This window comes from Cyprinodon variegatus, unplaced genomic scaffold (genome assembly GCF_000732505.1).
Source record: "Cyprinodon variegatus isolate N-32 unplaced genomic scaffold, C_variegatus-1.0 Scaffold356, whole genome shotgun sequence".
Taxonomy (NCBI): domain Eukaryota; kingdom Metazoa; phylum Chordata; class Actinopteri; order Cyprinodontiformes; family Cyprinodontidae; genus Cyprinodon; species Cyprinodon variegatus.
Window position 1 is genome coordinate 635056 of NW_015150809.1, and position 27254 is coordinate 662309.

Consider the following 27254-nt stretch of genomic DNA (forward strand, 5'->3'; position numbering starts at 1 on the left):
GAGAGAGAGAGAGAGAGAGATAGATCTGCTTAATAAATAAGATACTAGAAATGCACTGATCAGAATCTTTAGTTGTTGTTCAGCTCATAGTTTTATTGATAATTTTGGTTTTCTCTATAACTATGCTATATGCAGATACACACATTTTTTTAGTATTTTTTCTCTTTTTTTTTCTTAAGTAGAGTGCATGGTGAGAGCCTCGTGTGTCAAATGGAGCAAAGTTGAGTAAAGTTCTGTTGAGGAGCAGGATAGTCACTGAAAATAAATTCAGCCTTTTGATATTTAAATCATACATTGTTCAGTGCATACTCCTAATGGCTTCCCTTTTCCATTTAACTTTTGCATGATCCTTTCAAGTTAAAGCATTCACCGACGCTCCTCGTTTATAACCAGCCCATACAGAAAGTGTTGTTGTTTTTTTCTTAGCCCCATTTTATTTTAGGACTAAACGTATGAACATATGCAGCTTTTGTAATGTAAAACCATTTCTGCTGACTGCAACCATTAAAACATGTTCCAAATAGATACACCATAAACACTAATTAAGCATCAATTTAAATGGTCAATTGCAGTAAATTGTGCAATAACATAAGCTAAAGGGTCACTTAAAAAGCGTACATCAGCCTGTTTCATGATTGCTGCCTTTATTTACAAGCTTTCCAGATAACAGTAATGTGTCGTTTTATGGGAACTGAAGACCTGTAGGACAGACCTCAAGTATATACAAGTTTTTAATGATTCCTCATCTTGGTATTGATTTTTTTGGACTGTTTGATGTGCTGGGCTTGGAAAATTGATCTAACATGAACATGATAACCTGCAGTGCCTGCAAGCCAGGAAATCACATGCTTTGTTGTTTATCTGAAGAAATATTTAACATTGCAAAAAGGAATCCGCCATCAATGACCTGTTGGGATGTATATTTCTTGTAGTCCAGATGCTAAAACTGACACAGAGTGCTGTGGACATTGTGATAAAGCCTTCTGCAAGCCGAGCAGCTCCACTCATAGTCCATCTGAAACAAATCAAACACAATCATTCATCCATCTTTCATGAAGGCTTCATGTCACAACAGCGTCATGGTCTGACCTCCCCTCATCCTGTCTCCATCCTCTGACAGAGGAGAGAGTTAACTGTCTGAGCGGTGGACTCTGCCTGTGTGTTTATGTGTTTGCTGTTGCCAGCAGAAGCAGCATCGTGTTCCTCCCTCATTGTGCTGAGCTTCCAGTAAGTGTCCACGTGCTTTACCAGAGCAGTGCAGCCACAGTTCACACTCAGCACCAATGAGCCAAATGCAGCCTCCCCTCCTGCTAACACAGAGAGGCACGCACACAGAAAACACCTGAACTACAGCACACTAATGCAGCTACACATTAGGGATGATTGTGTCTGAGTGACTGTTTTACTTTTGTATTTTATTTCAGTAGGTTTCAGCTTTCCAGTAAAAAAAATAAACATCAACATCAGCTGCTTACAATACAGATGAGGCAAATGGGATAAACAGGTTTATCACATATTTATTGTAAGAACTTAATTTCTTCATTTATCATCGCACTTAGTTAGATAAATATAAACAAATACTGTTTTTAAAAAAGTCCAACGCTGCATGGAAAAGAATGCAAACTACCTTCTATTTTAGAGGCTTGCAAACACTATCAGCTAATCAATGTTTTCATAGTAAATCACAGTTATCAGAACGGTGAAAGCTTTTGAAACTCTAGTGCCATATATATATATATATATATATATATATATATATATATATATATATATATATATATATATATATATATATATATATAGTGTGTGCCCGGCTTTAATGTCAGAAAAGAAGCCGCAAGTGTTTCAACAAATTGACATACAACAAAGTGTATTTGTGTGTCTAAATAAAAGTTATCTTTATACCACTTTTCATAAGAGTTTATTGTCGTAGTCTGTCTCATAAAACCCAATTCTGCATAAAAAAAACTGGTGGAAACAGGTCGGCACAAGCCATTTTGGCCAAATAACCATGGAGGCAGGAACATTTAATGAGCGGTATTAACCGCCAGTGAATGAAGCAACAACTCCCTCCTCTTAAGGTGTGTAGTTATAAGAACGATGGTGGGATTTTCCCCTCTTTGCTGTTTGTTTAATTTAATTTCATCAAAGCAAAAACGGCTTACGAAAGACAATGTGAAAGAGGGGGACTCTGTTTGACAGCTACAGGATGTATGTTGCAAATTTGAGCGAATCGCCTTCCAGTAGCCAAATTAGTCTTGCATTTTGGAATGCAGATGGAAAAAGCCCATGGCGCTCCATGCAACATTCGACATCTTCTCACAGGACCTACTGACTGATGTAGTACCTTACAGCTTGGACTGTCCCGATCCGATATTGATATTAGAAATCGGTTCAATAACAGCTAAAAAATGAATATCGGAATATATCAGCCTGCATGTAAAACCTCCAATATTAGAAAGCTCATAGAAACACTTCATTTCTATCTGCTCTTGTTTAGAGTTTATGTAACTCTTTGAATAGGAAATGTTGTTGTTCTTATACCTGATGGTCTTAGGTGTTGTTTTACTTGATCAAGCTTATCTATCATTCCACACACAAAAAAAGTATGCATGATTATTGCTGATATAGCACCGGGCCAATATCAATACCTTAAGGATGTTTTGGTTTATATGTGTAAAAGTTTGATGCTTGTTGAAGTAGTTTCTGTTTAATCAATAGCAAATCGGTTAATAGTCCCTCCTTGCCAGAGTTGCATTAGTGCGTGTGGAGGCACATTCCGTCATGGTGATAAACAGAAAAAAACATCTTTATCTCAGTTCAGCCTCCCAGTGCTGGAAATACCCAGCTCTGTGCCAAGTATAATAACCAGTCTGGTCCTCAGCACTTTTACTGTTTGCTTCTCTTTGTGTGAATGAAATTTGCTTTTGGGCTTCATTTTTGGTTTTATTTCTACACCTCAAACTTTCAAATGGCCTTGTGTATTTTTTTTTTATGCCTTTTATCGAGATAATATGTAATAGGCCATTATGATGTATTGTTTCAGCATACTGATAAAACTTGGAAAAAACTTTACATGTTTTAATTTTATATAAAGTGGGAGGTAAGTTTAGAAATATGAATATTCAAGGATTGATATATATATTTTTGAAAATAAAACCTCAACTATCTGTCTTAACAAAGACATATTCTTAAAATACTCTTAAAAATAGTGTTGCACCGATGCCATTTTTTGGCCCCGATACCGATATCCGATACCCGGCTGTGCAGTATTGGCCGATACCATACCGATACCATCTGTTTGAAACTGATGAGTGTGTGTATATATAAAGAACTGCATATTACTCGGATGTAAAATAATTGCCATCATGGCTTTGTCAAGCTGCTGTCTACCTTTGTGAAGCAGGAGAAAGATTAATAAACAGTCAATCCAGTAGAACTTTTTATTGCCTACCTGGAATTGGTGACAATAATTGAATAAACTTTGAGATCTCAAAATGGTATTGATGCCCTATTTGTTAGTACTGGCCGATACCACCATTTTAGGGCTAGATCGGGGCCCCGCCCGATACTGCTATTGGTATTGATGCAACACTAGTTAAAAATAACAAAAAACTGTTAAAATAATTGTGAACTCTTTGCACTAAAGTTGAATCCTGATTAAGTAATCAGCCCGTGAATCTTAAAATAATTCACGCGGTGTTCACATTTATAAATAGAATAAATGAACATAAACAACAATAGATACAATAAAGTGGAAACAAGAACCCAACAAACTGATCATTTGAAGGCCAATGCATTCAAATAGACCATTTATTTCTCCATACATGCTCCACCTGCTGCATGTTAATCAATGGCTCAAAGGTTTAATATTGCAAACAATATTTTGTCAGTATAAAGTATTTATCACTTTTTTTTATGCCTACAGCCATCTTAAAAGAGACAATACAGATGCAAGCAACCCGCAAAAAGCCACAATTATAACTGGAAGCATATCTATAGTAATATTTAATAAGTAAATAAATGTAATAATGAATACAATTTAAAATATATTATACATATACTTGTAATAATATGTGTAATACTTCATGGAATAGAAAACATGCCAGATTCAAGTCAAACTGGGTCTTTTGCTGCTGCTTAATTATTTTTGCAGCATAATCAAATAAACCTTTTTGGATTTTTATAAATGTCGTGTTGTTTTTTTAGATTATGTTTCATCCCGCAGTTGTAAATGTGAAAGTTTACCTTGAAATAACTGAAATATACAAATGAAATTAAGAAAATTGTTTTCTGCTGAAATGTGTTTTAAGTTTTAATGTCAAAAGAAGTTTATCACAGAAGAGAAACTATATACAACAAAAATACATTTAGGCAAAAAATTTACAACTTTTTTGAGCTATTTACTTTATATAGTTAATAATTAACCTCTCAAAACCCACGCGGGTCGCCAGTGAACCGTTTTAAAGCGTTTATAAATAATAACTCAGAATGCATGAAAATTACACTGGTAAAATATTTACTAACATAGAAATGTTAGACATCGTTGGAAAGCTTAGATTCTCCACAATTAAACTACCTAGTTATTTTATGGACCTAGCGAGCACCAAAGCACAATTATAGCAGCATGTTGAAATGTAGCATGACAAAGCAGCCACAACAAGCAAGCATGTCTTTATTACTGCTGTTAAAAAAACAAAAAACAAATTTGAGTCATGTTTGAACTGATGCAGCTTGGGCTTGATGCAGCTTGGATGTTTTACTCACCCAATGTTCATGTATATATTCAGAAACTAGAAGGTTTTAGCTTTCAAATAATGTATCACACATGTAATTTGGGCTTACAGTTCCTCAGTTAAATGCTTTTCCATTTTGGTATGAAAAATAGGCGTATTTCCCAGAAAAAAAGGTAGATATTAAGAGGTTCATTTACTCTTTAAAATATAACGGGCCTTGATAAGTGGTTTAAACACAGCAGTTGAGCCAGATCTGATTGAAAGTACAGCATTATTTCACTTGATATGAAAACCTGGCTAATAACTGCCTCAATAGGAGGCCAGAATGGAGGGTGGTACAAAGTAGACAATTCCAGTTCACACTTCTTTTTACTTTTTATTTCTACGACATGAGAGATGATTTCCCTCCACGTCACTTCAGTGATGTATTCGTTTTCTGTTTCTCTAGGAATCCCTCTGAAAAATGTAGATTATTGTTTTAGCATGAAGAAGTGTGGAAAAGTCCAGGCGTTAGGCATATTTTCAGTAGATTTTTTTTTTAAGGATGAACTAACTCATACTCAGCCTTTTTCAGGGTATTTAATCACAATGAGAAAATGACAGAATGTTGCTGCTGTTATCCTTTAAGTAGTTTAACCCTCAAATCCTGAATAAGTTGATCCCCTCGGAGGGAGATGTTGCTGCCGCAACATAGAGCTGAGTTCAAAAACACCTGCACATGTGTGCGCCTCAGTCCTGAGTGCCAGCAGCGGCATCGGTTGCTGCCGATGCTGGCGTCCGGACAGGAGGCTGTATTAATGTAATTGACATGTGTAGCAGCAGGAGCAGTGCAGCCTTGCAGCTGGTCTGATCTCTTTAATCCCAGTCCTGGACCGTTGCCCGGCCTGTTTTAGGTCACATTAATATAGTTGCAGCTCCACAGCTCTATCAGCCTGTGGTTTATATGGCTGAACGCAACTACTTGAGAGTGATTTAGTTTCATAGTGTTTGTTTGCTGACGTTTTATTTAAACACAAAATTCTCCTCTGATAAGAAAATTCAATCTTAATGTCCAAACTTCAACAGGGCAATCATTTAAGGTTTCCTAGAAACAAACTGAAGTTTGGATTATTGATGTTTAAGCAGAGAGTTGCCGTTTCCTCCACTCTGTGGGTATTAGGATACGCTGGATGCATGTGGTTTTGCATGAAACCAAAGCATGCTTGGGTGAAATCTGCCAAGTCTGCTTGGACTGCAAATAGAAAGCGGAGAGCTTCTGTTACCGTAAATCACGCATCCATTTGCAGATTTGTGTTTAAAGAGATTAAAGCAGGGTTACGGAAAACACTGGCGTGTGTGTTGTGTTTGTATAGATTGTGTTGTGTGACATTAGGCTGATTCCGCACCAGATTTTGTAACTTTAATTACTGATAACTAACCCGAAAATTATAGGATTAATATTACCTTTGAGATTACCGAAGATCTCTCAACTGATATTTTTTATCCAAGGTGTATTATTAAAACAAAAAAAATCTTATCACTAAATTAGCTATAAAAGTACATTTTTACATTAAATAAAGTTCCTCGCATGAAATAAAACTAAAACAGCTGGTGTATAAACATTTAGTTAGAAACACTTAAAGAGTTAAATCTATTTTTATTTCGGGTTTGTTGTGAAGCAGAAACCAAGTGTCACAGGCTTGTGATGTTAACGTAAACCCAGTGGCATAAATATCGGTAAGCAGAGACAGCAGTTGCTTAGTGGCCCCCGACCTCTTTGGGGCCCCATCACTGACACCTGGTGGGCCCCCTACGCAATTGTAAACTAAGATACATCTTTTTAGATGTGATGGTGCGAAAATTCTTCTTAAACCCGCCTGATCCTAAAGTGACTGACCGCACCGGAACGTATTTATACCGCAACACATGCCAGATTTCAACATAATAGTGAGACGTTAAAACACGACACCAATAGCAAAGCAGACAGTGGTACTTTTAATTAGTATGTTAATAACTGTGTATAGTTCATTAGACGGTTGGTAAAAAAAATACACCCCTATAATATGTTTCAAACCGCAATTAAGGTCTTAAAAGAATGATGTATTTGAGTATTTCATTTTTTTCCTACTGCTTGGAACTATGGGTAACCCAGAGCGTAGATTAAAACCATAACCGTTACGTACAATGTGTTAGCAACAATGGATAACAAAAAGAGGTACTTAAGCAGATTCCGGAAAAGAAAAAGGAAAGAATCCCTATTATGGGATAATAAAGGGATTTACATTTACATTACACACATTTTTTCCCATTCTTTGCAAAATAGCTCAAGCTTTATCGGATTAGATTGATAGTGCCTGAGGAATATTTTCTAGTCATTCTCAGTCTCCTTATTAGAATTTGCCCTAAAATTTTAATTACTCTAACACTTTATCAGAATATTGATTTACATCTTTCCTGTATAAGCCTGACTGTATTTTTAGATCCTTGTTCTGCTGGAGGGTTATCCATCGCCCAAGCAGCTTTTCTGTCCTTGCTGAAGCAACGGTCTCCTGTTAACATGATACTGCCACCACCATGTTTCACTCTGGGGTACCAAATGTTTTCTATGGAATTTGTTTTTTTATGTTGGCAAAAAATGTCGAATTTGAGTTTGGCAATTTTCAGTTGGGTCTTTCTATCATTGTTTGTGACAAAAAGTTGAAGTTGAATGCTTTTCCACCTGAGCTGTGGACCTTGCAGCTCCTCCAGAGTTACCAAAGGCCCCTTGTCATTATCTCAGATTAATATTCTTGCCTGACCTGTCAGTTTAGGCCATGTTTTGTTAGGTATGAGTTTCCAATGAGGAATTAAACAGTGCTCTTATCCAAGAGGTATAACAGCTTTATTCTGGATATGCAGGAATACTTTCTAATATGGTCTGAGGGTAGTTGGCGCTGGCTATAGGTCAATTTATCACTGCACTCAAATGAGAAGTTGTTGTTGAAATAAGTAAGATTATAATTGCAGAAACCATTTATTTAGGTTGGCGTATCTGGTGAACCGAGGCTTTACAGCGGTTATAAATAGCATTGATGTGCTGAGGGTTCATGATGCACGCAGCCTTTAAAGATTCGATGAGTGGAAACAACCAAAGAACAAAAGCTGGGCTGAAGGAGAAATCTGAAAGTCTTTCCCTCATCTCCATCTCCATCATCTTCCTCACTTTCCCTGCCTCCCTCAGGCCGTCTCCTCCTTTTCCTTCCTGCTGAATGACATTTCGGTAATGACGCCATTGGAGCCTGTCTTCTAGCCATGTCCGCACCCATGACCTCAGGACTCCACACAAACGTACAAGCCCAAGTCTTATTATCACTCCTCAATTCTCTATCAGATCAGTAAATACCACTAACTTTCTCTCAGCTTGAATAGGAATTTAAAGATTGCCCATTTTCTGGACTTGTCTGTCCCGTTAGCTTGTAGAGAATCTGTACTGGACACAGGACTGCTGGTCAGCCTGTTTAAGGACTGGGATTTTCCTTAGAACTGGGTTAAGCTCTATATCCTTTCATATTGGGGATGGGGTATTACATTTGCGGCTGCGAGGGGCTTAGATTAACTCTGCATTGTTGAAAAGGGAGACATGCCTTCTTTACAAAGATTTAAAAGCCTTTACCACAATAGTTTTGTGCATGCAACCTTTTTTCTCTGTTGTTCTTTGAACCCAAAAATACTGTATCCATGCAGCGCTCTGTTTTAAATATACTCCTCTCTCTTGATATTTGTCCTAGCCGACTTCTATAATTACCACAGCCTGGAGCTCCTCACGGGGAGCAAATTAACACACACGAGTGGAGGAGCAAGAACCAGAGTCATACAAGCTGTATTCTACTGCCCCTGACCTCTGAAGTGTGCGCCTTTAGAATGGGGACATAAACAACCAGGATGCACTGTTATTCATAGACCGCGGCCTTAATGTGTGCCCATGTTTGTGTGAGTAATGGTGGGCTGATGCAGCTCAGATAATAAGGAAATTATGGTACAGCTCTGTTAGACTAAAATGGAAGAAAAACTTCAGCAGAGGCAGATAATTATTAGTTTATTAACTTAATTTTTGGGGATTTTACGGCACTAGTGGCTCGTTTTTCTGACAGTAGACCGACAGGAAAAGGGGTATGAGAGAGGGTGAGGGACATGCGGCAAAGGACCACTGGCCGGATTCAAACCCTGGTCGGCCTCGTGTGCGGTAACCGCTGCACCGCTAAAGCACGCCCTGGATTGTTTTACTTTGATTCTCTGAGTGAAGTTTTGGGCAGAGACTTCTGTCTTTGCCTCTTTGATAAAACAGCCAAAGATATGCAGGCATGTGGGTATCAACAATAAGAAGATGACTTAATTTAAGCCGAGCTTTTGATCATATCTAGCATTGTATTATGGATGAGCAGGTTCCTGACTAGTATCAACCTGAAGACATAGAGACATCTGAGGTCACTGTTTTGGAAGCTGCAGTACCTCCTCAGTACATCCGGACTTTCGTGGCACGGCAGCTGCTTTAAAATGTCGTCTAAGTGGGATCACTACGTTTGCTGTGATGACATTAATTGGCAACAAGACATGTTTTGATCTGTTTTTGATCTGCCTTTTTTCACACTAAAGTAATTGCTTTGAAAAGCCATGAAGGTAAAAATAGTCCATGATTTTGATGAGGAATGCCTACATGGTGCTCCTGAACTTCCTGGAATGCACAAATCTCCACAATTTCTCCACCGTGAGATCAATAAAATCAATCAATCAATGAATCTAGCAATAACTCTTAGACAGAGGAAACAGAAGACAAAAGGAATTACTCTTAAGTCTTCACAGAGATGCAGATGTGTCATCAGGAAGTGACAGGAAGCTCATGGTCATCCTGGATTAAGACAAAAACAAAGGAGCGACCAACCTGGACTAACTGACCGTCACATACACTCTCCAGCTGAGCACATTGAGAGTCTTTTTACAAATTCCTCCGTGCATCTTCCTGGTGGTAAGAGCAGTGCGCTTGTGCTCTGAGAAGGTTTCAAGCACCCGGTTCAATCCCCAAAGTGCACTCTGAATCCCTGAGCAAGAGCCCTAACCCCACACTTTCTCCTGTGTGAGATTAATAAAGTTCAATTATATTATTTCCACACAATTCTTTCATGTTGTGAACACTTATTGATCAAGGAAATCAATCAAAAAAATTGTCTATTAAGGAGACAGAAAGTTCCCCTGTCAAGGCGGACATCGAGCAAAGGAAACAGTTGCCCCATGACCCAGCAGCAGCAAAGCTCCCCCAGCACGCCATCCACGCTTAGAGCAACGTTAAGAGCATCATTGTCTGCATGTCTTTTACCAGTCCTGCCTCAATGTCACCCACAACAACCACAACCCTGGTAAGACTAACTTGTTCTAAAAGAAAGAGGTGTCAGGTCTGCCCTATGAATAAGGGCAGAGAGACAAATGCGTAAAAAAATATCACGTTTAAGGTGTCACTTTTTACCACACGTGCATCTAAACATACAGGCATATGTACGCGTTGACTTGCAAAGAGAGTCTGTTTTTGGACGTAGGTTAAACATACCATGTCTCTACTGCAAAATATATCTATTAAAAAAATACATGCGTGACCTTTTGCCAAGTGGGACACTTTTTGATTTGCTTTGTTTGATTGAATTTCTTTTTCTTTTGGTTGACCTTATATTATAACATTATATTTATTTGGAATTGAAGCTTTTTCTTGCATTTCTCTTGAACATAATTTGTTTAAAATGGGTAGAAGTTAATCTGTAACACAGCAGATGTGACTTTAATACATGTTAAAATAAAAAAAAAACAAAGTTACTTTGGTTTAAATCGTTTGAGTTTGACCCAAAAGGTGTCAGCCAATCACTTTGCAGTATTATAATTTAAAGCGGAGCTTTAGCTGTGAGGAAAGAAAGAGCTGCAAAGCCCACAGTCCTATCAAAATAGGACGTAATATAGCTGCTGCTATTACCTCTGTTTAATAAGAATCCACAATTTCATATCAGAAAGAAAAACATTAACATTAAATTTGTTACCATCCATCCATTATCTTACACGCTTGTCCCAATTGGGGTCGCTGGTGCCTATCTCCAGCAGTCAATGGGCAAGAGGCGGGGTACANTGCTGCTATTACCTCTGTTTAATAAGAATCCACAATTTCATATCAGAAAGAAAAACATTAACATTCCATTTGTTACCATTATTTGCAAAAAACAAACTTTGACCAATCAGCTTGAAAGGTTCTGCTGAACATACTTCTTTTACTGAACAGATTTGATGGAAGCTTTCCAGATTAATAATGGACTTAGAGTTGCACGTGATCAATCAGACATATCAGGTTACCAACATTAGGGATTTTAGATCATCCACAAACTTCATGTTGCTCCAAAAAAATACTCTTCAAAAGTTAATACTGGTCACCTGTTGATTTCCGTGTATATCTCACCTGCTTATCTTTAAATATTATTATTCCAATGGAGTGAAAACAGGAAGCAGTAAGCATATGTTTACGTTGTGATTCTTGGGAACTACACCAACTTGTTTGTTCTTATCTAATCGTCCTTCAGGTTAGTGTTTCTGCCAACCCTGCATTGCCCATGTGCAGAATTTAAAAATCAAATGAAAAAAAAAAACATCAGTGGGCCCTTCACAGCCTCGGAGGTTGTTTGTCTTGCTTATCTGTCTCTGTTTAATGAGCTCATTAGTGCTGTTTGTTTACTTCAGATGGCAATATTGAGAGCCACTCATCTCTGCCTAGTAGTACCATTGTTTGTTTGAAGCTGAGAAGTTTGGAAAATACTGATTGGACTCTTGTGTCTTTAGTTCTGTACGGTGAACTTCACTAATATAAGGTGCTCCACAGTATTCCAGTTTTTCCTAATGAAGATAAAGTTTCTAAAAACTAATAGACGATTTTATCCTTGTGCAAAAAGTGAATAAAATGTTTTTTTGTTTTATGTGCAACACATGACTGGGAAAATAGCTTACATGGTCTGTTGACCTTGGTTGTGTTGTACTCTGTATCTTTGCCCTGGGGTCCTCCCTTGACTTTGTATTTCTGTCTGTTAAAATGTGTTTCCAGTTATGCCAATATAATGTCAGGATGACCCGTCTGCCTATAGTCTTTTTTTCTGTTTACATAATCAAAGGGCAGAAGAATAACATTTCTTCAGACTCTTAACAGTCCTATTATTCTCATGGATTTCAAAGAAGAGTACTGGACAGCATTAAAATCTGTTGCTGTTATCTAAGAGAAGCTTCTGTGCACAGCAGCATGACTCTGCACGCAATCTGCTAAATCACGCTTAGGATTACTAGGTGAATGCATTTCAGAGGGAGGCTTTATGCCTGCTGCTTCTCATGCGTTTGCTCCTGCAGCCCGCTTTGGACTTGCCATTAAGACAAAATAGGGATACGGATTGTTGCAGTGGAGCTGGATGAATCGTCTGGGGGTGTAGAGTGGTTATTGTTATGCAATTTTCCTCTTGGTGTAGATTGGTCAGGGGATGAAATGTGGCGGACTCAGCACCGCCATCTCTCCAGAATTATCTCCCAATGACACAGGTTGTTGTGGGCAGAACTTGCTTTGTTTATGTAAAACCAAAGAAATCACCTGGGTTTGCGTGCAAACTAATTCTCATTTTATCAAAACAGGTTTGCTCATAATGTCACCACATTATTTGAGTTGTTGGAAAAATTAGCTGGAATACACTCTAAAAGTCTGATTTCAACTTAGTTAAACATGAAGATCTTCATCCTTCACAAGTGATACCCAGGGTAATACACATTTATATGATTTCATCCTTAAAAAAAGAAATGCTGCCCCTGAACACTGTTCAAATGTCGAGCCGTACATAGATAAAGAACAAAGACTGAACTGCTAACAGAAAGATGCAAAAATAACAAAATCCCTGAAAGCATGCCCTCTGGAGCCTGCAGTGGAGAGGACCACCAATAGATGCTTTTATCTTGCTAGCTTAGTAAAAGTCTGCTTCGTTAAAGAAATCTTGATCTTAATTATACCGTATTCTGCTGTTTTTGTACTCTGTATTCATGTCCTGGTTGAAAATACAGACATCCCAAGTCTCCAGGAAGTTCCGGGAGTCTCCTTGGGGGGTTCGGGGGAGGTTCGATACGCATCTCCCTGAAATAAGTTTTTGGAATAAGGGATCTCTGCAAATAATACCAGGAACTGTATGTCTTAGTGCTTCCAAAAAAAAAGATTCTTGGAGAAGCAACAAGTCTTCTCTTAAATATGCTCTTGATTTTGCTTTAAGTTCCAGTACACTGGATTCCAGTGAGAGTTTGCACAAAAATTATCTTTTGTTGCATTAATCCCTGATTTTTCCCTGATTTCCTCTCACTTAACCACAGAAAATATCCATATTGTCCTCAAAACCTGGTTAATTGTGTCACAGTTATCCAAACTGCTAATGCTAAAGCTAAAACTCTGCTAGTTGACAGTGGTAGCCATCATTAGTTTTCCTCTGTTTCTAACATAGCTTGTTCTGTTTGTGAATAGACATAGCAAGTTGCCAGTTCTCATACGGCTAAACAGCTGCCATCGTCTTTGGGCGGCCATCTTGATAGACCTTTAAGGCCAATTTATACTTCTGACGCATAGCCTCTGCAACCGTCAAATCTGTCTCTGTGCAGAGGTTCTGCAACCGTCGTCATCGTAGATCTTTAATCTTTAAATGTTTGTTCTTTCTTAAATTTTATTTAGTTGTTTAGTTGTTAGATATTTTCTGTTTTGTTTTTTTTTTTGCCATGGTAACATCCAGATTTTCCCATTGTGGGGAAAATGAAGGTTTCATTTTAGTAATGAATGGGTTTTCTCGTTTTCTAAGAAAATGTTTCTATTTTTCCAAGGCAAAAAAACATCCATGGAATAAAAAAGAAAGCATTTAAATTTCAGTCTCTAAAAAACTGTATTTTAGTTACAGTTTGAATAACATGTAGCTCTCAAAGCTGTTCTTCATTAGGGTCTAATGCAGTTTACTCTCCCTTATTGTGTTACACTAATGAGGGGGTTTGCAGAACAGTTATCAATAAATGAGCATGTTGGTCTCCAAACAGGAAATGACCCGAGGTTATGACTAATAAATAATTATTTTGGTTGCAGATGTTTCACTCACCAAAGAAAGAAGACAAATGGAAATAAAGAAATTATTTAATTTATTTGGCTAACCTGTTTTAGGTTTGATTTTTGTTGTTGCGTTTTTGTATTTGCATTAGACAAAAATGGCTTTGCAATAGAAAATGTAACATCAGGTTACTCAGTCTAAAGGTCTCCATTGTGGGAAAGTAAAGATTGATTCTATTGTATTTTATTCTGTACTATTCTAATCTATTCCGTTCTATTTTATTGAAATATCTTGTAAATATCTATTCCTCTGAAATAAATAATTAAATGAGGGGAAAAAATTTTGGAGATAAAATTATATTTTTAAGAAAGGAGAATTGAACGAAAAGTAATGTTAAGGCCTATAATGTTATTGCTCCACTGATGCTTAAAATGTCACTTAAATGGATGGAAGCTTAAAAGGAAAGAAAATCAAGAAACAAAGCAGCTATTAGTTTACCTCTTAATGTAATAAGCCATAAACCATGTTAACGACACAGAAATATTGAGCTGTATTTTACAAAAAAACACTGATATAACTGTGGCCATGGAGAGGCACAGTGGTGGCAGTATCAGACTGTGGGGAATATCTTGTGTTGTTCTTCATCTCCTTAAGTGCAGTGTGCTACTTTTTGTTGATTAATACGAAAGAAAATAAAGAAAAACAATACAATCTCTTAAGTTTTGGTTGTAATAAGAAAACATGATGACAGAAGAATGAAACACATGATTAAGATTTTTGATTGTCATCACCTCAAGTTGTAGGTATTAATCTCTTCACATGGATGGGCTTAGAATATGTTTGCTTCAGTAACTGTTGTTTTCATGTTAGTCTAAAGGATATTGCTGAGGTTATTGGTCTGTGTTTTGTTTGGAGCCGTCGTTCTGTTTTCATTTCTTTATCTAAGAGCTGTAAACAATCTGAAATCATGCAATAGTCTCATTACAGGCTTGTAGCCAGCAATCCTGGCAGTATAGGGCATTTGTTAGTAATTATAGATGTGTGGATGTAATAGCGTCTGTATCTGGGCCCTTGCCTGTGCTGGCAGATTGGAAAGGTAAGATTTCTGTGTGCAATGCTGCTTTGTCTCTTATTAATGAAGGGGACACAGGAGCTGTCAATGCTGCTGTTCCGCTGCCGGTGAAATAGTAATGAGTGTGCATAACAGAGACAGGTCAGTGTGGTTTACAGCTCTGCTGCGTTCGGTTGTGGAGCCGAAGCACATGGAGCTCTGGCTGGCTGCGCTTCGTGTCGGAGGGCTTTGGATGATGGAGGCAGAGATAGACATGTTTTGCAATCTGAGAAATGAGGCGGATTGAGAAGCAGAGGTCAGATTCTTCTTTTATTTGTGTTTTGAAAATATTTGAAAACCTCATTGTTTACCGTCTACAAATGAAAGGTTTCCAAACTTCTGAGTAAACTCACTGAGTATTTTATCAGTCAGTGGCTTACATTAACTATTTTGCTTAAACTGAAGTAATTAAATCTAAGCAGAACATTTATGAGCTTAGTTCAGAAATGTTCTTTAGTGTTAATATCAGTTTATCAGCAAGTTTCCTTTAAACTACTTAGCCTTCAAAAATGGCAGCATTGCTGATGTTATATTCGAGTTTTGCTTTAGGATTCTGAACATCATTATTCACTATAGTATATTTGTTTTTCTTTCTCTCTGCTGCTTTTTGTTATAGATTTAATCATCCAAATACTGGGACATGGACATTAAAGTAGTTGGGGGTAGGGCTGCAACTAACGTTTATTTTGCAAATTGATTGGCCTGTTGACTAATAATCCGATTGTCAAAGATTCTTTCAAGAAGACTTTTTACAAAATAAAACCAGGTGAAACTCAAACATTTCCACTTGAGGAAGAATATTTTGACAGAAGAATATTTTAAAAAATGTAAATGCAAAATGTTTATATATATATATTTTTTTTTTTTACAATTTAGGTATAATTACTGCTCTAAGTGGGTCGCTCTATCAGCTAAAGACATGTTTTAGAGTCTCCATACTCCATTTAACGATTAATTAATTACTAAATTAGTTGACAGTTATTTTGATTAAACACGATTAATTGTTTCAGCTCTAGTTGGTAGTAATAAGATGATATCCAGTAACTAGATTAAGACTTTTTTAATTGGTGTTTATATATTTGATTCTCACCCAGGTGTATTCCGAAGGGTGTGAATTACAGTTTACCTCGTAATTACTCCTAATCCTGGTTGATTAAAGTTTGAAGAAATGTTTTAATTTTACCATGTTTTTATTTCTAGGCTGACTAGGAAGAAAGTGTGGTAGAACAAAGCTAAAACAGGTTTGAGAGGGTTGTCAAGCAAAACACTTTGACTTTATGGCACTGCACAAAAAAATGTACTGAGGAACTGCTTCCTGTTGATCGCAAAGCTGTATGTTGGGGGAAAAAAAGCTCAAGGCGGAGTAAAATAGAGAATAGGAAAATGCAAATTTCAACTAAAGTAGCAAGAAAGTTATTTATATATATATATATATATATATATATATATATATATATATATATATATATATATATATATATATATGAGAGTCCTGGGTACTTGTTGATTGCATCAGAATTATTTCTAAGAGCATTAAAAAGCCTTAAATTGCAGTTATATATTCCTCTATAAGGCCTGCTAGAAGTCAAGTAGATGACATCTTGAGAAGATGACATACAGCAGAACAAACAATGAATATAAAGGCTGCTATCAGAGTCAAGAGGGCTTCCATTACCCCGGAGTGTTCCTACAGGCTGAAGGCCTCCATGCCACGCCGCACCGATGCAGTAATCCATGCAGAAGGAGACCCAGACAACGATTAAATACAAAGAATTAAATAATTTTAAGAAGCCTGGCGTTTCGAATTAAGAATTTTTTTTATCGACCTCATGTAAGCATTTTTTTTTCAAGACACCAAATGTTTTATATTTATTTTCAGTTTAACATTAATCTTAAAAAAACACAATAAATAAGAGCTTAAAATATGATTTACTCTATATGTCATCAATCCATACAACACATGACTATTTTAATAATTCAACTTTCCTATGCTTAGTAGAGAACTGATCGGTCAATGTCCTTATTTAAATAAGCCACACTAAGTCATTATTATATATAGGATAGTGGTAAAGTGCTGAGTGTGGTTTTCTCTACTGTAATTATTTGAGTTTGTTGCAGATAAAGTAGCTTTTTGTACATTTTTTACAAAGGCAGTGAGTCTATAGGCTTCTTAGAGAGCGAGCAGTGACAAGCTGGAGGAGTTTGTGATGAATGTGGAACCAAGAAAGCTGTTAATCTTGGGGTAATTATTTTAATGAACTTGGATGGAAAAAAAACACTTTACTTTGAGTACTCAACTCAAACTTTAAATGATATTGTCGGAATTGATGGTGATTACAGTCTATAATTCTGCAAGGTTTTTCTAGTAAAATCGACCTTGTTTAATTCACTCACCATCTGCTACATTAAAAGTGTGAAAACCGTTCGCCTACTCATACGTACAGTCACTAACTCCAGCCTTGAAACGCAGCTCGCCGTTGTAGGGGACCAAACTCAACAGCTCTTTGTCATCTTCCCCGAGCCGTTCCTAAGCAGTTTGTTTGGCATGTCGACGTTCATTGTCTCATTGTGAAGGATTCTATCAGTCAGGGAGTGTGTGAGGAGGGCTGCACGTGGTCTGCTTACAATGCTTTGGAGGCGGGTATGTGTCACAGTCAGAAATCAGCACAGCTTTGTTTTTGGTGAAACTGTTCGGCTTTATTTTAACTTTTAATGGGTTTAACTAAATAAACAAAATTTCTTCATGAGCCAATTTAGAACCAGTCACTGGAATATTATATACAAAGTATAAAATGCTGCAAATGCTGTACTGGCAAGATTACGCACGCAAAGCATAAATGAACTCCTAGTGTGCCTCATTAATATGCAGAGGTCAAGTATGTACTACTATAATAAGATATGAGAGCCTGTTTAGTTTCTCTATGCCAGGGGTAGGCAATATCAGCCATCCAGTGCCACTGCCCTGCAGCTTTTGCATGCATCCCTGCTACACACCTGGGGAAAAAAAGGCTAGATAACCTCTTTGGCATGTCGGTAAGTTTAGCACAGGCCTGGCTATTAACCATTCGTTTGTTTCAGGTGTGTTGTTGGAGGGATGCATGCAAAAGCTGCCGGACAGTGACACTAGAAGACCAACATCGCTGAATCCTGCTCTACATTTAACGATAATGCAAGAAGACTAGTAGCCTTGATTTTTTTTTTTTCTGTTTGAATTACAACCTGTCACTGTAGCTGGTGCATCATTGAAATCTATTTGTCACTTCTTACATTTACCTGGATTTGGGCAGTTGGGTTGCAAATTTCCACCCCTGAGGAATTCATGTGACTGAATGGAAGTTGCCAGAGTGCGTAAAAGCTACAATTAATTAATAAAATAAAAGAAGCCAAAAAAACTGGATAAGCTTCCAACCAAGGTGTCTATATGATAAAATATGGGGAAAAAAACAGGTCTACATTAAACTTATTATATTGAGATGATAATCAATAAGTGGATTATCTTGGATCATTAATAAAGAGCAACAACAAATCACATCCACTTTTAGCACATATTCATATTATATATGTATATCTATGATTTTTAAATGTATATCAAAACATATATATATATATATATATATATATATATATATATATATATATATATATATATATATATATATATATATATACCATGCCTATTATTCATATTTATTAGTATTCTTTAATGCCGTTCACTCAACTATCATTTTGTTTCTTTGTAATTTTGAGTAGTGTGTGTCCAGTGGGTCCACCAGTGTGGGACCAGCGGGTCGTTCTTGTCAGTACTGGACCTCGTTCAGCACAGATCGAAGAGCAATGCTCCAGAGAGTCTGATCGGCTGATAAGATCGTCATCATCATCATGGGTTAAGAAATCTCTGTGATTGCTGAGAATTAGTTCCCTCCTTATTCTCCCCTTTTCAAAGTGCAGAGCAACATCAATCGCTCACCTTTCTGAACAGCTGTATTAAACTTATTAAAGCAATCAGAGTGAATACCTCACACCTTTTTAATTTTATGTATTGATCTGAGTGGAGAGATTTTGTAGATTATTATGAACCATATTATTTCCGTAAATAGCTGAATGCCACATTAACCTCTTTGCGTGAATTAACTGTTTCAGTTTATCTTGTTTTTTCCTTTTGTTTCTAGGATCTTGCTTTAGAAGTGTTTTATTTAATAAAGACATAGCAGATATGTTTGGCTTCAGTTTATTGTGTTTTCATTTTCCACGTTGGCACGCAGGTCTTATGATCAGCTGGACTTTGGAGTTTCAGCTCCAGAGCGGAGCTCAATGTTCTCGCAGAGCAAACAGGTCAGATATTCAGAATCCTCCACCGCAAGGATATCAAAGGCTTTTCCTTCACTTGGTCAATATTTAACTGGAGTTTTCTTTTTTGGGAAATACCCTGCTGTGCTTTCTGTATCCCAGGTTTACTCCCGCAGTCCTTTCAGTTTTTCTCAGAAAGCTGCCTTAAAAACACATGTAAAAAGTGACAAAGATCATGCAGTTAGTGAGTCTTCATCAAGCAGCTGCACTGTGACTCAATTTAATGCCATTTCACGCCTTTTTCTGCTTGCTACCGGCTCTTCAGCCAGCAGTCCGCCTCAATAAATGAGTCCTCCTCCTCCTCTGGCAGGCTCCCCTGTGGGGTGTGGCCTGAGGACAGACAACGGACAATGGTGTTCCTAAATCCCAACCCCCCCAATATGCTCCCTGCATCATTACACTCCTGCTGCCCCACCCTGTTTCCTCAGTCCCCAGAGGTTTAGATCCTGAAACGAGCACACCGTGGGGAGCATCTGTTCCTCTCAGTTTTTCCTCTTCCTTTTGTCTTTGGCACCATCTCTTAGCTCTTAATTCTAACAAAACTCACCCTATCACTCACATTTATGAGCTCCCTTCTTTGTGTTTTCATGCAGGTGAGCAGGCAGAAGGAGTCAAGCCAGAGACCAGGTCCCACTGTGCAGATATCTGAGATGCTCATGACCCACCTGACAGGTCAGTGCACAACTGCAGACACTTTCAGACACATAACACGATTGGAAGCTGAGGCCGCAGGTTAATAAAGCTCACCTGGAGAGAATGTGTTGGTATTCGAGAGGGAAACCAGAGATGCTCAACGATCTTTTGGAAAGAGTTCCTCAGATTTTGACATTAGGGCTCTTGTAAGCTTTTCCATCATAAAAAAATATATAGTGGAAAACCTATTTTCTACACTCTGCTAACATGTCAGCAGATCCCAGGTATTCTGATCATGACATCTGAAATGGGAAACATCAGAGGGTATGACTATTTTATCCTAGCTGCATTGTTGCTCTTAGACAGCGACTTCTTTAGCCACATTTAGTTTTTATGATCTGGTCGACATTTGCCCCTTTTGCAATACAATACACAAAATTCCACATTATTTAGCTTAGATTTATTGGTTTGCCACAACCAATTGAAGTTTTTTACTATTTGTGTGATTGGTTAAATGGGGGGCTGCTCAGTGGTGCAGGGAGTAGCACTGCTGCCTTGCAGCAAGAAAGTTCTGGGTTCGATTCTGCAAACTTTCTGCATGGAGTTTGCATGTTCTCCCTGAGCATGCATGGGTTCTCTCCGGGTACTCCGGCTTCCTCCCACAGTCCAAAAACATGTGTGTTAGGTTATTTGGCTTCTCTAAATTCTACTTAGGTGTGAGTGTGTGCGTGAGTGGTTGTTTGTCCAGTTTGTCTCTGTGTTACCCTGTGATGGACTCGCCCATTGACAGCTGGAGATAGGCACCAGCACCCCTCACAACCCCACTTGGGATTTAAGCGTGTTAGAAGATGGATGGATGGTTAAATGGGATGAGAGACTTTGTTAGCTGCAGCAGGTTCCTGTCTGCTGGACTCCTTAGAATGCAGCTAAAACTTAACTAACACAGAGCATTGGCAGGTTTATGAAGCAGGAGAAGTTTTGAATGACTTTCTGTATCCACAAGATCAACTGGAACTCCGTTAAATTTGTTAGGAGACTTTCAACAAGTCCTTTCAACAGTAATTTTTGCTCCCTTCTTAAAAATCATCAGCCTTGCTAACTAGCACTTTGCAAGTTTCCTCTTATAATGTGAGGATTCATGTTTTGTGATCAGCTCCTTGTGTTTGAGGTTTGAAAGCCTCTTTACCATCCGACTAAAGTTAAGCTTCCTATAAAGATTTAGTATTTGAATTCCCAGCTGTAGTTTTGGATTTAGGTAGAGCAAAAGCAATATTTTAAGGTTATTAAGTTTATGAATAATTTTCAGTCTCACTCTGTGTTTATAAAGCGGATGTTTGCGTTACTTGGATACAGTCAGAATATTCATCCTATACTGAGGACTTGTATTGTGGTATTTTACAGCTTTTTAAACCGCATGTTTAATGCATATGAATCACTTTGATGATAATCAATTTCAAATTAGTGTTCATTTTAACTCTACAAAGAAACAGCTTAGTGACTTTAATCAACATCAGACAAAACGCCTTCATTGGAGCATCCCCTGCCGATCAACCGCACTTTATATTTGCAATAGATTTTCTACGTCAGTTATTTTGTCTAAAAACAAACATCCATAATGCAATGGTTTATAAATCCACTTTTGCATCAAACGCTTATTTTAGTTGACACTTCTAAGTAGGTGAACTTGATTTACTTCCCTAAAGTTAGAGAATTTTTTAAAGAACACGCTTACAGGAAAACCTCTGCACAATGATCAATTTTTTTGGCATTGTTGTCAGATTTAAGCTTGTTTTAGTAAACACATATCTATGGCATCATTTGATTGAAAAGTCCATGTCTGTAGTCATCCATGTAAAGTTACATGAAAACAAACAAAAAAGAAAAATCAGAAAAGGGGGAAAATAGTATTTTGTTTGTTTTTCATCTTTAATAACCATAAATGAGTTGCCGTTACAGTAACTGGTTAGAAATAGTGTCACTTTGTCAGAGAGCGCAGTCTCCTAATGGTTGAAGAAAAGCATATAAATTATATTTGGTTGAATTTTTGCAGTCGTTTTTAGACCTTTTGAGCAGCAGTAGCAGTTTTTTTGTATTTTTTTATAGGTGTTACAGATCATTTATCTTAATCTATTCTCCTCTTGGTATTGGAACTGGTCCTACAGCTGAATTTTTCTTCATGGTCGGTGATAAAACACATAAATATGTATAATACTGAATTTATCTCCTACAGTAGATTCATGGGCACCATATTTGTATCTCTGACTCTTTACTAAAAGGCTGAATTTAAACACCATGTTCTGCTGCTGTATTCGTCTCTCCGAGCTACAAAGGGTATTTTTATGCCTCACCCACACGTGACTGTTCAACAAGATGCTTTGATTTGACCGGCTGCACGCTCTGATGTTTCATTTTGCATCATGCAGCCCACAGCCATGTGTCACAGTTGGCTTGGACCAAACTGATTACTGATTTTGGTCCAAACGGATTTTCTCCAGTGCAGAAACGGTCTGTCCTACTTACAGAGACACCACTGCAGCCCAACCTGCTGTTTCCAGCTGGTGCTGCTTTAAAATACCCCCTCCAACCCCCAACACACTATCCCCTGCCTCCTCCTCCTCCATCTCTTCTCCTCTCCTTTCATTTCATTTCATCTCTCGTTGCTCCGCCTATGATTCCCCGCTTCGTCCCTCCCCCTGCTCTCCGAGCTGAAACCTCTGCTGCGTCAGACACCTCCATTCATGAAAAGCGTGACGTGAGCAGGTCCTCAGCGACACTGAGAGGATCCACGCCGCCCACCGACTCACAGCTCAGGTGCTGCGGGAGTCACAGGGATGCCTGCCTGTTTCCCCCTCTGTCCCTTTCTGGACGTTTCTTCCTGGTCTCTTCCTAGTTTTCCTCCCCAGGGTTTCCAAACTGACCTCCATCCCATCCTCAGAGCCGAGACGGGACCATGAATCTGAGCCGTGTCTGTTGTGAGTAATCTGATAATGATGTGAAGGTGTCTCTCCTTCTCCTTCTTGGCTGATTTGCATCTATTATCATACATGTATAAAAGAGAAGGGGCTCGTGCCGTTTGTGTATGTCTGGGGGTTTTGGTGTGTGTTCGGCAGCGGTGCTGCAGGAGTGTGTTGAGCAGTCGTGCGTCGGTGCGCGTTGGAGCTATTTTCGGCTTGGCAGTGACGCCGCTGCTGCTTTTTGATGCAGTGTTATCTGTGCCCTCTGAAGGACAGGTGATGTAGGGAAAAGCATCACTCGTCAATTTAGTTTTTTTATTTCATTCACTCAGACAGATTATTTCAATATAACCTGAAGGTTTTTCTGGGACTAATAATATTGTACACAAATCATACTCATCATGAGTGTGTCATTTAGCCTAAACGAACCCACTCTGCCTGCTTTAGTGGCTTTGCTTTTCCTCCTCCTGTTTGCACCAGACTTTTAGTTTGCTCGGCAGCTGGAAAGCTCAGAGTATGCCTACCTCTGTCCTCTGCTAAGCATGTTTATATAACTGTGGAGGATGAATAGCCAGCGGTCGGGCTTTAGAAGAGAGGAAGAGGAGGGGTGGTGCAGATTCACTCCTCCATCCTTTTTTTCTGTTTTTGAATTGGACCAAAATTAAATAAAGTCCGACTTTGAGATTTATATATGTGTGTTTCTCAGACCAGGCAGGGATCATGGAAAGCTTGGAACCACCAGGAGCACTAATGTATATTGATTTCCTGGCTTTCTGCTGTAGCAGACCCAGTCCCACTGGACTCTTATGACCCACTTTCTGCTCTTTAGCCTTGTGGATTTCCATCTTGCATCCATATAAAAAAAAATGGTGTCAGTCACAGCCAGCCTCTTGTAATATGCATGTTGGTCTGTCTCTGTTCTTGTTGTTAGCAGTCCAGGCAGACCGTCCCATTAAAACAGCACAAGGGTAGTTGTTGTGGTGGCAGCTGCTCTGGTGTTGCAGGGTTTTGTTTTCTGTGGTTGTGTGTGTGCTGTTGTCTCCTGGTCGCGTCGGGCAGACGGGCCCAGTTCACACGGAGCCGGCTCCTCTTGTGCCCTTTGTTGTCGCTCTGGGAGGCTTTCCCATCAGAGCTCGGCCAGTACAGTAATGTGCCGCCGGCAACAACAGAAGCTGCAGAAAACTAGTCATTTTTGTTTAATTTTTCATTCAGATTATTCTGCTTTAGTCTTTTTCTTGTGTTTTGGTTTCATTGGGACCAATGGTTTTCCTCGATCGCCTCTTTAGCCTTCCATCCCTTTACCTATTTCGCCATAAAGAGAGAATGCTTAAGTTGTCATTAATTACTTGAACTAAAACTACTGCCTGACCCAAAAGGATGATTTTAAACTCCTTTTATATGGTTAGCTGCTTATGCCATGCTCTAAATGTTTATGGTTCTATTTTGTGACACCCAGTCCATAAATGTCTTTGCTTTTTAGGAAATGTAAGTCTAAAAGAGTTTGGCACCGAGCATAAAGTTATTGCAAAAAGAAAGAGCAACCTAATTCAGTTTTAATGTTTTGGATACCTGAATATAATGACCAGGTCATCACCGGGTTTTTAGATAACCGAGTTTTAAGCAATTGATCACAAATTGAGAGGAGATTCAACTGTTTATTTATTTATTTATTCTTTATTACATTTGCTGAATAATCATCTTTATCACTGTAATTGAAGTCAACTGGTATTATTCCAAGTACTGGATGTTGCAGCAAATTCACCCTGACATCAAACTGTGCGATGGTTAGCAACACGGCATTAGCACAGAGCTAAATATCAGGCTGAAGAGGCCTTAACTAGAAAGGTGAAGTTTTTGACATGACATTTAGAAAAAAGTGAACAACTATTGCCTTTTTTTCCTCTGCTGAATGACTCTTCTTTTCAAATAAGTGAGTTAGAGTGAAACACAAAGCTTCCTTTAGATCGATGAGACCAAAATAAAGATGTCTGGCCACACTGGATTTGTTTCTCAGGCCCAGAACCAGGACATGTAGTCATTTCATCAGCCATAACTAGGGGTGATTACAGAAGTATTTTATCCTACATATCCCATTGCTAGAATTAGGCTAAGACTGCAGGAACAAGAAGGAGCTCAATTAATTATTATGTTTTAATGGTTCTTAAAAATTTGAAAGACTCATAAACAAACAAAATTTTGTTCAAATTATTGCTAGTTTCATAAAAAAAAACCTCCACAGAGGGGGACAGCTCTTACATTTTGAGTAATAAATTATGAAAGATTGAAATCCAAAGTGATTTTAACACATTTTGGTTTTAATTAAGATAATTTAACAGCCTAATCATTAAAAAAAAGGGAAATGAAGTCCTGGTATATAAATGTAAAAGCTTTTTCACCCAGACTGTAGTTGCTGACATTAGCCTCTGCATGGCCGTGCGATCTGGCTCTGCCTCACTCAGAGCCTGGAGAATGAAGCTGACGTGTCTTTTCTTCAGTTATTTATTTTCTCCAGTTCTGGCTGGTACCAGCTGCGGCTATTTGAGGCTCTAATCCTGTGTGTGTTCGGAGAGCTAATGATTCACAGCCTTTCTGTGTCAGACATTTGGCGGATTCCTCCAGAACATGACGTTGAATCTATCAGCTCTGACAACATGGTTTGCTAAACTCCCATCTGATCCACCTGATCAAAACAAAACAAAACAAGCAAAATAAAAACAATAACATTTCCCCCACCCGGTCTTTTGCTTTGGATTCCAGTCAAAGCATTGACCTCGTTTGTGTTTGAAATGAACCTACCGCTAAGCAGGTGTTGTAGGTGGCCTCCTTTTCTTTCCAGCCATCATTGGGTATTTAGTTCTGCACAAATGAGTCACCAGCAGGTTCAGAATAGGAAGAAAGAGGGATTATTGGGAGAGATTTTTGAACTACAAATTGCGTTTCCCACACCGGCAGATTATTCCTTTCACCTGCTTACTGTTGCTGACTCTACAGAGACAGAAAAACTGATTTATCCATATAATCAAATCAAACTAGTGACAGTCAAAACCTTTTTTCACTTCTGAATACCGTCTACTTTTTACTACTTGAACTATAGCTCTGGCCTCTGAGAATTCTGAGTATGTGGATTGTGTTTTATAACTCTGTTTACTCACACAGTGAGCAGAGGCCTTGAACGGTCCATAGTCTGGGGAAACAAGTACAGATATCAGAGTTTAGCTCTTCAACTATGACCGAGAAAAACAGACTATCACATGCTCTGTGGAGACCAGCGCAACTCTCACCATCTGTTTGTCTGGAGAGAGGAGGCGGAGCGGGACCGAAACTTTGCAGTGCAGGTATTTGTCCCAGAAATGAGCTTCAGATGTTGAGAGAAGTCAATACTTCCTATAACCATGTGACGCTGCACTCAGAGCTGCGCATCCCTGGTGTTTATAGCTCTACCAGTTCAGCACACGTTGAATTTTTCTTTGCTAGATAACTGAGGTTGTATCAGTTGAGTGGAGAGGATCTGTTTGAGTTTTAGTCTTCTAATAGATCTAGACTTTGACTGGGCCATTTTAACGTATGTGTTTACCTTGATCTAACTAGTCTGTTGTAACTCTGGTATAATGTTTAGTCAGGCTAGTTGTTTTTTTGCTTTAAATTTAGCTCAATCCTTCCTTTTAACCAACATTTTCTCATTTTACTTTTCTTTTTTAGAGCAAATAAATGATTTTACTCCAAACACCACATTGTTGTTATTAAAGCAACATTTCTGGGGCTGGTTGTGTTCAACAGCTTCATGAGTTTGGCCTTCAGCCTCTACAAAGCAGAGCACCGAATGGGATCAAGCTTGACTGCCAGCATAGGGTTAGGATTGATGCTGTGTCGACATGGTAACGCATGAACGATGAGGTGGGATAGACGCTAAATTGGTTCTTTGTTGGAGGCGCAGCTGTCACCTGAAAAGAGGTTCCCCCCATGGGTTGGTCCCAGCAGGGCTCCTACTAATGAGGAGAGGAGCCACATAGGCACAGATGCGAGCACAAATGTTATGTCTGTGGAAGTGAAGAGTCTCCATTCTGGCGTTCATACTAACTGGACATTTCAGCTGCTGTTTGTAAAGATACTACAGCCTTCCTTCCCCAGTGGATTGCTGGGAGTAGTGGGATTATTGGATCTAGCCAGACACGCCCAGGGCATGTGTGTGTGTGAACCTGATCCCCTCCCCTGCATCTCCACCAACTGCTTGGCACGAACACACTCACTTAATAAGGGATACAGTAACTGCTGCTCCCTTGAGTTAAAAGTATCTCTAATTAAAAATTTCCAACCCATTAAGCAGGAATTTGCCTTTTAAAAAAAGAAAAATGTTTCTAAATAATCTTCAGAAATCTGGATGTGTTTG

General features: G+C 38.5%; 1 protein-coding gene across 3 annotated transcripts in view; it reads left to right on the plus strand.

Moving 5' to 3' along the window:
* Positions 1 to 27254, plus strand: part of map3k13 (mitogen-activated protein kinase kinase kinase 13) — a 43897-nt gene that overhangs the window by 1145 nt on the left and 15498 nt on the right. Inside the window, exon 2 of one of the 3 annotated variants that reach the window (XM_015386110.1) lies at positions 19874 to 19952. The gene's annotated coding sequence lies outside the window, so the exon portion shown is untranslated. Of the gene's footprint in view, positions 1 to 19732; positions 19953 to 22649; positions 22886 to 27254 lie in introns of those variants that run through there. The other 2 variants (XM_015386109.1, XM_015386108.1) reach the window with 2 other exon arrangements.